The sequence below is a fragment of the Leucoraja erinacea genome, chromosome 35 (genome assembly GCF_028641065.1).
Source record: "Leucoraja erinacea ecotype New England chromosome 35, Leri_hhj_1, whole genome shotgun sequence".
NCBI classification, from domain to species: Eukaryota; Metazoa; Chordata; class Chondrichthyes; order Rajiformes; family Rajidae; genus Leucoraja; species Leucoraja erinaceus.
Window position 1 is genome coordinate 125,001 of NC_073411.1, and position 9,783 is coordinate 134,783.

General features: G+C 46.5%; 1 pseudogene; it reads right to left on the reverse strand.

Annotated features, from left to right (window-relative positions):
* Positions 1-7,809: 7,809 nt before the first annotated feature.
* LOC129713449 (U5 spliceosomal RNA) lies at positions 7,810-7,909 on the reverse strand (annotated as a pseudogene).
* Between the last annotated feature and the right edge of the window lie 1,874 nt (positions 7,910-9,783).

The following is a 9,783-nucleotide window of genomic DNA, read 5'->3' on the forward strand; positions in this document are numbered from 1 at the left end:
CTGACTTCCCGGTGGCTCAGCACTTCAACTCCCCCTCCCATTCCCAATCCGACCTCACCGTCCTGGATCTCCTCCATTGCCAGAGTGAGCAACAGCGGAAATTGGAGGAACTGCACCTCATATTCCGCTTGGGGACCTTGCGGCCGGATGGCATTAACATTGAATTCTCCCAATTTTGCTAGCCCTTGCTGTCTCCTCCCCTTCCTTAACCCTCGAGCTGTCTCCTCCCACCCTCGCCCGCGGGCTCCTCCTCCTCCCCTTTTCCTTCCTTCTCCCCCCCCCCCCCCCCCCCCCCCCCCCCCCCCCCCCCCCCCCCCCCCCCCCACCCCCCCCCCCCCCCACCCCCACAGTCTGAAGAAGGGTTTCGGCCCAAAACGTCGACTATTTCCTTCGCTCCATAGATGCTGCTGCACCCGCTGAGTTTCTCCAGCAATTTTGTGTACCTTCGATTTCCCAGCATCTGCAGTTCCTTCTTGAACACATCCACCATTACTCTCTGGCATCTCCCATTCAGCCACTGTTGAATCCGTCTTGCTACTCCAATATTAATACCCAACAATTCAACCTTGACTGTGAGTATGAGTGTGTGAGTGTGCGTCTGTGTGTGTGAGTGTATATGTATGTGGAACCTTGTCAAAGGCCTTACTGAAGTCCATATAGACAACATCCACCGATTTACCCTCATCAATTTCCCTAGTAATCTCTTCAAAAGATTCAAGATTAGTCAAACATCACCTTCCAAGCACAAATCCATGTTGACTGTCCATATTCACATACACACACACACACACACACACCATCACACACATACACACACACACACACACACACACACACACACACACACACACACACACACACACACACACACACACACACACACACACACACACACACACACACACACACACACACACACACACACACACACTCACACTGACACAACACACACACACACACTCACACACACACTCACACACACACACACACACACACACACAAACACACATATACATACACCCTCCACCTCTCACACACACTCACACACATATACACACACCCTCCACCTCTCACACAAACGCATACACTCACACACATACACTCACTCACACAAACAGTCACACACAGTCACACGCATATGCACTCACACACAGACTCGCACTCACAGACTCACACACACACACATCACTCACACGCATGCAGTCACACACACCTACACTCACACACATACATTAACACACACTACACTCTCACACACAGACACTCACACAAACACACATATACACTCACACAGACACACAGACACACATACTCACACTCACACCTAGACTCACACTCACACACCACTCACACACACGCACAGACACACACACACACCTACACTCACACATACACTAACACACACTACACTCTCACACATACAGACTCACACACATACTGAAACGCTAATAATACATAGGGAAGTACAGATGGTTCAAACAAAATCCCCGTATCTGAGGGGCGGTCTACAAATCCATCCCGCGTGTGTATGGCACAGAACCGCATCTCCTCCCTTCTCCGGCGAGATTGCTGTGGTCCCGGGCTATTGGTGACCGGGGGGGAAACACGGCGAGACAGGCGAGCGGGTACGGAGCGTGGTGGTGAGGGAGCTGGAGACACAACCCATGAATGGTCTGCAGCTGCAGGCCGTGAGGGGAGACATGTAGATGAGTAGATGGGTAGATCCGACGCATGTCATCAGGATACGAGACAGCAGGACAGGGTTCCTTCACAGGAAGGAGATGTTGACGGTTGCGTCTGTAAATTCCTCGTCTGCAGTCACCAGGTATGAGCGCGGGTCTTTTGTAGGACTGTGGATGAAACCCAAAAGCCCATCGCCCTTGTTAGTTTGAAGGTGGTCGACTTGGTCACTGGAGAGTCCATTTGATTGTGGGAATTCTGGACTGCTGGTGACATGGCGAAAATTCCATCGTTGAGCAAAGTTTAAAAAACACTGGCTAGTGAACTAACTGCCGTTACCTGACAAGAGGCATGCGGGGGCACCGTGTTCGGCGGAATGGCGCGCCAGCTTTTCGATTATTGCATCGGATGTTGTGCTTTGGAGCAGGTTGATTTCGAACCAGCCCGAATACGAGTCAGCGAGAACTAGAAACCGTTTGTCATGCCACTCGAATATGTCAGCAGCAAGCGTGGGCCAATGCAGAGGAGGAACAGGGATATGACCTCCCCACTACATATTAACCCTCTGGTGTTGTAGGTACCAAGGCCATGCAGTGTCCTTGTGAGTCAGTTGTCGTAGGGGGGCAGATATTTTGCTGAGGTTGGGAATGTTGCAATCAACGAGACTGGCATCTCGTTCATTGCAATGGTCTCAGAGGGGTCACGTCTGAGGCCATCGCCTAGTGAATACGTGTCGGACATAATGGATCTCCTTGACATGCAATGTCATGTTATTATCCCAATCTACACGAATCAAAAATGCCGAAAGTATTGTAAACACATCAGCCACTTTGTTAGCCTATGGGGGGGGGGGGGGGGGGGGGGGGGGGGGGGGGGGGGGAGGTCGGTTGCACCCAATTGGAGAAACTGATCTGAAATGCCACCTAGCGTCACAAGCTTAACTTTTTTATTGTCTGTGGAAAAGTAGCAAATCTGCTTGTCATTGACGAGTACCAGGACCTGGGACTCCTGCCGAGGGCTCCAACCAGCAGATACTCCCAGTACAAGGACCTTTTTGACCATCCATCAAATACAACATCATCACCGATGCATGTGTCTTACCTGTGGTACGAGCACCACGCCACATGATGTGCGTGACAGAGCACACAATGAGCTTCAGCGGATGGTGTCCTTGGACGTCATTGCCACGGTTACCGACCCATCAGACTGGGTTTCCCCTATGGTGGTTACAACAAAGAAAAACAAAGAAGAAATCTGAATTTGTATTAACCCCAGAGACCTGAACACAGCGATCAAACACCCGCACTGGCCGATGCGGATGGTGGTGGAAGTTGCTGCCCAGATAGGCAGTGACTCTATGTTTTCTGTTCTGGATGCGAAACGTTCATTCTGGCAGATCCCACTTCTACGGGACTATCATATGAGGAAAGATTGAAAAGACTAGGCTTGTATTCACTGGAGTTTAGAAGGATGAGGGGATATGTCTAGAAACATATACAATTATGAAAGGACTGGACAAGCTAGTTGCAGGAAAAATGTTCCCAGTATTGGGCGAGTCCAGAACCAGGGGCCACAGTCGTAGAATACTGGGGAGGTCATTTAAGAAAACACTTTTTCACCAAGACAGTTGTGAATTTATGGAATTCCCTGCCACACAGGGCAGTGGAGGCCAAGTCATTGGATGGATTTAAGAGGGTTTAGTAGAGCTCTAGGGGCTAGTGGAGTCAAGGGATATGGGGAATAGGCAGGCACTGGTTATTGGTAGGGGACGATCAGCCACGATCACAATGAATGGCGGTGCAGGCTCGAAGGGCCGAATGCCCCCCTCCTGAACCTATTTTCTGTTTCTATGATAATATGAATGGAGTGGTAGTAGGTGGAGCTTCTAATAATAAATCACTACATTGGCTAGTAAGTAAAGTAACTGATCTAATATGTTATTCCAGCACCTTGTGTTTTAAACAAGGGAGAGGGTTTAAGACATGAATGGAATGGGATAGAAGGGACACGGAAAGACGTAATTTGTGACTCAATTCTATTATTTGCAACATAAGAACATAAATGATGATTTGCAAAACCAATGGCACCGAAGTTCTTTTGCTATAGGTAGCTTCGTATAACTGACATGGATACGATAAGGTGCAGGGTCTGTTTCCATGTTGAATATGTCCACGCCTCGATGACAAGATCGGTTTGAGCGGACAGATTTGCTCCATGAGCCATCCCTTCATTCACCCTTCATAGCTTTATCGCTGCGAATGCCGTCCTCTGTGGTTCATCGTCAGTTGCCCCATGAATAAGTACAAGAGTCAACAATATAAACTTACCCGTGTCGGCCAAACATTGTAATTTCCTTCCGGCGCCTGATTTGCTGAGTATAAAGAAGAAACTGCAGGTTCACTGAAGTGGAAATGCCATCTTTAGCAGCTGCTCGCAACCCCATGCCTGCCTAGAATAATTCTCTGTCTGTTCATGTACACACCACTCTCTGTCAAATAAAGTTGCCCTTTACATTTTTATTTAATCTTTTACCTCTCACCTTCAACCTTCGTTGCAAATCTCTTCATTTTCTCGTTTCTGGTTGAAATAAAATGCCCTGTATATTCACCGTTTCTATGCCCCTGCCGTTTTTTACACGTTTGTGTCGCCCTCCTAGTGGCTATCCAAACGTTTCCACATAGCTTAGCCCCATGAGTTCTCACAACGTCTTCGGAAATTATCTTTCCTGCACTTTCCAGCTTAATGGCATCTTTAATTTAGCATGTTTCCAATACAGCACTCGAGGTATGGCCTTGCCAATGTCTTGTACAATTGTAACGTTACCACCCATTTTTATACTCATTATCCTGAATGAACGCAGTCGCACAAGAACCTGATCTACATGCGATGCCACTTTTAAGGAACTTGCAGTCATAAATCCCTATACAATACACACTTAAATGGCCAGGTCACATGGAGACACGGTTCCTGCAGCGGGCAAATGAGATTTGGGCTGTATGGGAACTCAAATTTCACTGTACCTTAGTTGGTTAAGTGACAATAAACACGAACTTGAACTTGGTATTGCAACACAACGTCGAATTAACAGCGATTACGTCATTTATTTTTCAATAATCTGAAAAATAGCTCCTCTGAATAATATCGCAACGAGGCCTCCCCCTTGGGTAACCCACAAACTATAAATTATAAAGTTCGGGAGGTAATCAGTCACCGCAGCGGTACATCTGAACGTCTCTGTGCGCGGGACCACGTCATTCGCGGAGAGGATGCTGGAGGCATTTAACACTTTCGAGAGAGTATTCTACATCATTATTGCTGTTCTTGGCGTTCTCGGTAAGTGAATGTAAGCGATGTATATTCAGCGATGTGTATTCAGAATCGCCTTCACACTTGGTTCCGTTTCTTAAACGGAGGATCCGCTGCATCGACAGTTGGTACTGAATCATTGTGAACTATGTAAAAATAACCTAGATTTATAAACCAGCAAAATGTTTGTCATTGTGAACTATACAGAATACAATAATGGTAGATGATGGTAGAGCCTTTAATGGCCGTGCGAACAGTCCGATATCCGTTTAAATCTTCCAAAAGCTACAACATGAAAAAGAACATTAAATAAAACCGAAGCAAATAAAGGTAAACAGAAAAACTAACGTTGGAGGAAAGAGACGGAGAGAGAATGAGAGAGAAAACAACACACATAAGCCTTTCCCAAACTAACAAAAACATACAGAAATAAACTTTTGACAAACTAACAAAAGTTACTTTTACTGTCCTTCTTTATATTCCTGGCCAGCTTCCCCACGCAATTCATCTTTTCAGCCCGTATTGCTTCCTTCTGTTGTCCTATGAAAGTTTCCCAATCCTCTGGCTTCTGGCTACTCTTTGCTATTTGTTATACATCTTTTCTTTTAGTTTTATTCTATCCCTAACTTCTCTTGTCAGCCACGGTTGCCTCCCACTCCCCTTAGAATCTTTCTTCCTTTTAGGAATGAAATGATCCTGCGTCTTCCGGATTATGCCCCAAAATTCCTGCCATTGCTGTTCCACCGTCATTCCTGCTAGGATCCCTTTCCAGTCTACCTTGGCCAGCTCCTCTCTTTTCTCCTCCTCTCTCATGGCTTCATAGTCCCCTTTGTTCAACTGCATCACTGCCACTTCCGATTTAACGTTCTCCTTCTCAAATTGCAGATTAAAACTAATCATATTATGATCACTACCTCCAAGCGGTTCCTTTATCTCTAGTTCTCTTATCAAATCTGGTTCATTGAACAACACTAAATCCAGAATTGCATTTTCTCTGGAAATTCCATAGAAATATGCCCAATTTAGCCGCCAAGAAGTCCGTCCGTGCACTAATCACAACTACATTCATTTTGTCGTGTTCTACAATGCATTGGCGATACGTATATTTCTTCAACTGTTCCGAATCACTGCGAGCGTCACCAATACTGCACGAAAAAAACTCATCCCTATCCACCAAAAGCCCCATCTAAACTTGCCACTAATTGTCCCCGTTTCGGTCCATATCACTCTGAACATTTCCCATCCATATTTCTGCCCAAATATCATTCAAATAGCTGATGTTTATTCTCTGACCACTAGACTCTCTTTCAGCAACGTGATTTAGGGGCAATTCTTGTCTGGCCCACGGGCGACGTAAATGGATCTCGTTCCCCTTGAGGAAACGTCATGTCCGGAACCGCACTGCGAATAATTTCAAATTTCGCATCGAACTCCAACCGAAATCGAAACATTTCAATCACATGGTCCATATCTTCAGATTAGATCTCAGGCAAGCTAGAAGCGTTGTCACTAACATGCAATCCGTTTCCTTCTTTACAGTGAATTTTGTTGCAATCGCCATCCTGTCCCGGGGAAAGTGCGGTCTGTCCACTTGCACCACTCGCTATTTGATCGTGATGGCGGCGGCGGACCTTCTGGCAGTCGTCACCGCCGTCATTCTGAGACGGATCAGTTTTTACTTCTCCGGATCTTTTCTCGATATCTACCCGTTCTGCAACATAATATTCGTCCTTATGTGCGCCACCAGAGACTGTTCGGTCTGGTTTACCGTCATGTTCACCTTTGATCGCTTTGTCCTCATTTGTTGTCAGAGGCTGAAACCAAAATATTGCACCGGAAAAACTGCGCTTGTGGTTCTGGGAACAACAGGGGTCCTGTCCTGTCTGAAAAACGTTCCTTTCTATTTCATCTTTAAACCTCGAGTGATCATTAATAACGTTCCGTGGTTTTGTGATGCAAAACCAGCGTATTATAGGGATCCGGGTTGGGTGGAATATAGTCGGTTGGATAAGATATTCGTTCCATTACTCCCTTTCGCCGTGATTGTGCTCTTCAATATTCTGACAGTCAGGAACATTTTATTGGCGAGTCGCGTTCGTAAGGCGCTGAGGGGTCAAGGAAATGTGGGGAATCAGAATGATCCAGAGATGGAGAGCAGGAGGAGGTCTATAATTTTGCTTTTCACTATATCAGGCAGTTTCATACTTCTGTGGGTACCAACGTTAGTGGATTATTTATATTATAACGTTGCAGGAAGAAAGCCCGATTATTACAACCCCTCTGAATATATATTTAATCGGGTCGGGTACATACTACAGAATATTAGGCCTTTGTACCAACACGTTTATTTATGGAGTGACTCAGGCCAAGTTCAGAATGGAGTTTATGAACATGGTGAAGTATCCAGTGGATGCAATTATTGGAATGATTAAAAAATAAATAAATCGGATGAGCAGGGGCATCTGGTCAGAGAACCAAGGTAAGTAGGAGCCTGCTGAAATACACGAGTGATTGGCCTCTATTCGATAAGGCAGCTAGTTTTTTGCAGCGCAGAAGGTTAAGGGGAGACTTGATAGAGGTCTTTAAAATGATGAGAGGGATAGACAGAGTTGACGTTGATAAACTTTTCCCATTGAGAGTAGGGAAGATTCAAACAAAAGGACATGACTTGAGAATTAAGGGACAGAGGTTTAGGGGTAACATGAGGGGGAACTTCTTTACTCAGAGAGTGGTAAAAAAAACCCCAAAAAACATAGAAATTAGGTGCAGGAGCAGGCCATTCAGCCCCTCGAGCCTGCACCGCCAGTCAATTCAATGGGTTTAAGCCCCACAGAAGCAGGGCATCAAAAATTAGTGTTCCTCTCCACGGAAATCTTTAGTATAAGGTGAAAGATTTATACGATCTGAAGAGAAACCAGAGTATGTTCGTGGGGATGTACCCGATTCGTCGGGATTTTGCTGTGTAGCCGGTCAAAACCGGCTCCAACGCTCTCAGCGCTCCTGGCTGCTCGTTTGTCTCAGACCGCTGGGACCGACCCCGGTACTCACGGTACTGGTCCCTCGCGGTCGTTTGCAGCCGGTCAACCCCACGCCAATGTCCTCAGTTCTGTGAGCCTCGGTGCTGGCCGCCAGCGACTGCTCCAAGCCAGACTCGCTTGAGACTGGCATACGGTCTTTGCTTCGTTTCCCGCCCGGCCGAGAAGTGAATTTTGCCGGTGCGGGAGCGAAGTCGGGCACAGGTGTTTCCTCTCCGGAAATCGGTGTGCCGTTGCTGCTCCTGCCGGCTGCCCGCACTCCGCGGTTCTCCCCCGCCAGCTTTCTGCAGCCTTCATGGACCCGGTCCATGTCTCCACCTAAAAGGTAAGTGGAAGGAACGCAGAGTCTCTTACCTGCTGTTCCTGACTTTCAAATTCTCCCGCTGGGGAACGTCGTTCCCCCTGTGTGACTCGTTGCAATGCGTGTAGCGATATCTACGCATGCGTTGGAAGCGGGTTCTTCACGTAGTCACTCACGTGACTCCGAAGTATAACAATCACCGCACGGAAACAGGCCATCTCGGCCCTACAAGTCCATGCCGAACAAATTTTTTTTCCCCTTAGTCCCACCTGCCTGCACTCATACCATAACCCTCCATTCCCTTCTCATCCATATGCCTATCCAATTTATTTTTAAATTATACCAATGAACCTGCCTCCACCACTTCCACTGGGAGCTCATTCCACACCGCCACCACTCTCTGCGTAAAGAAGTTCCCCCTCATATTACCCCTAAACTTCTGTCCCTTCAAGTCATGTCCTCTTGTTTGAATCTTCCCTATTCTCAAAGGGAAAAGCTTGTCCACATCAACTCTGTCTATCCCTCTCATCATTTTAAAGACCTCTATCGGGTCCCCCCTTAACCTTCTGCGCTCCAGAGAATAAAGACCTAACTTATTCAACCTATCTCTGTAACTTAGTTGTTGAAACCCAGGCAACATTCTAGTAAATCTCCTCTAAAATAGCTTTTCACTGTACCTCAGTGCACGTGACATTAATAAACGTAAACAACGCTAGTCTTGCCAGCAAGTCTCATGAATTCTTTAACAAAACGTTCATACATGAGTTTTGAACTTCAATTTGAATTAAACTGATTTGACGTGGGCACAAGCACTGACAGAGCGACAGAGGAAAGGCTCCCACAGTCGGCAGCTGTTTAATCAGCCGTACCATCACTCACTGTGCCTGTTATACTTACCATTAAATATGAATTGACTAAACAATGATTTAATGCATTAAACTAAAGCCAGAGGTGCGGAGATAACTTTGTGGCTGATGTTCTGTTTGGCTGCCTTGTTTATTTCAGTTTAGAGATACAGCGCCTCAGATTTCGCTTGGGTAGCTTACAACCCAGCGGTAGGAACATTGAATTCTCTAATTTTGAAACGTCAAAGTTCCCCACTCCGCTACCAGCTGCTGCCTGACCTGCTGAATATTTTGTCGCTTCCTGCTCTACTTTCCATTCTTTCAGCCCACAATATCAGTGCCGAACCTGACACCAAGTTAAACTGATCTCCTATGCCTGTACATGGTCCATATCCCTCCATTCCCTGCATACCCATGTCCCAATCTAAAAGCCTCCTAAATGTCACTATCATATCAGTCATCTCCACCCCAACACATCACCCTCTGTAAAGGGTAAAGGGTAGCTGGGTGGAATGAGCTTCCATGGGAAATGGTGAAGGCAGGGTTTCCTTGCTGTAATTGTGATATGGTTATTTGATAAGGTCCCTTATAGGACATTAGTGGGCAAAATTATGGC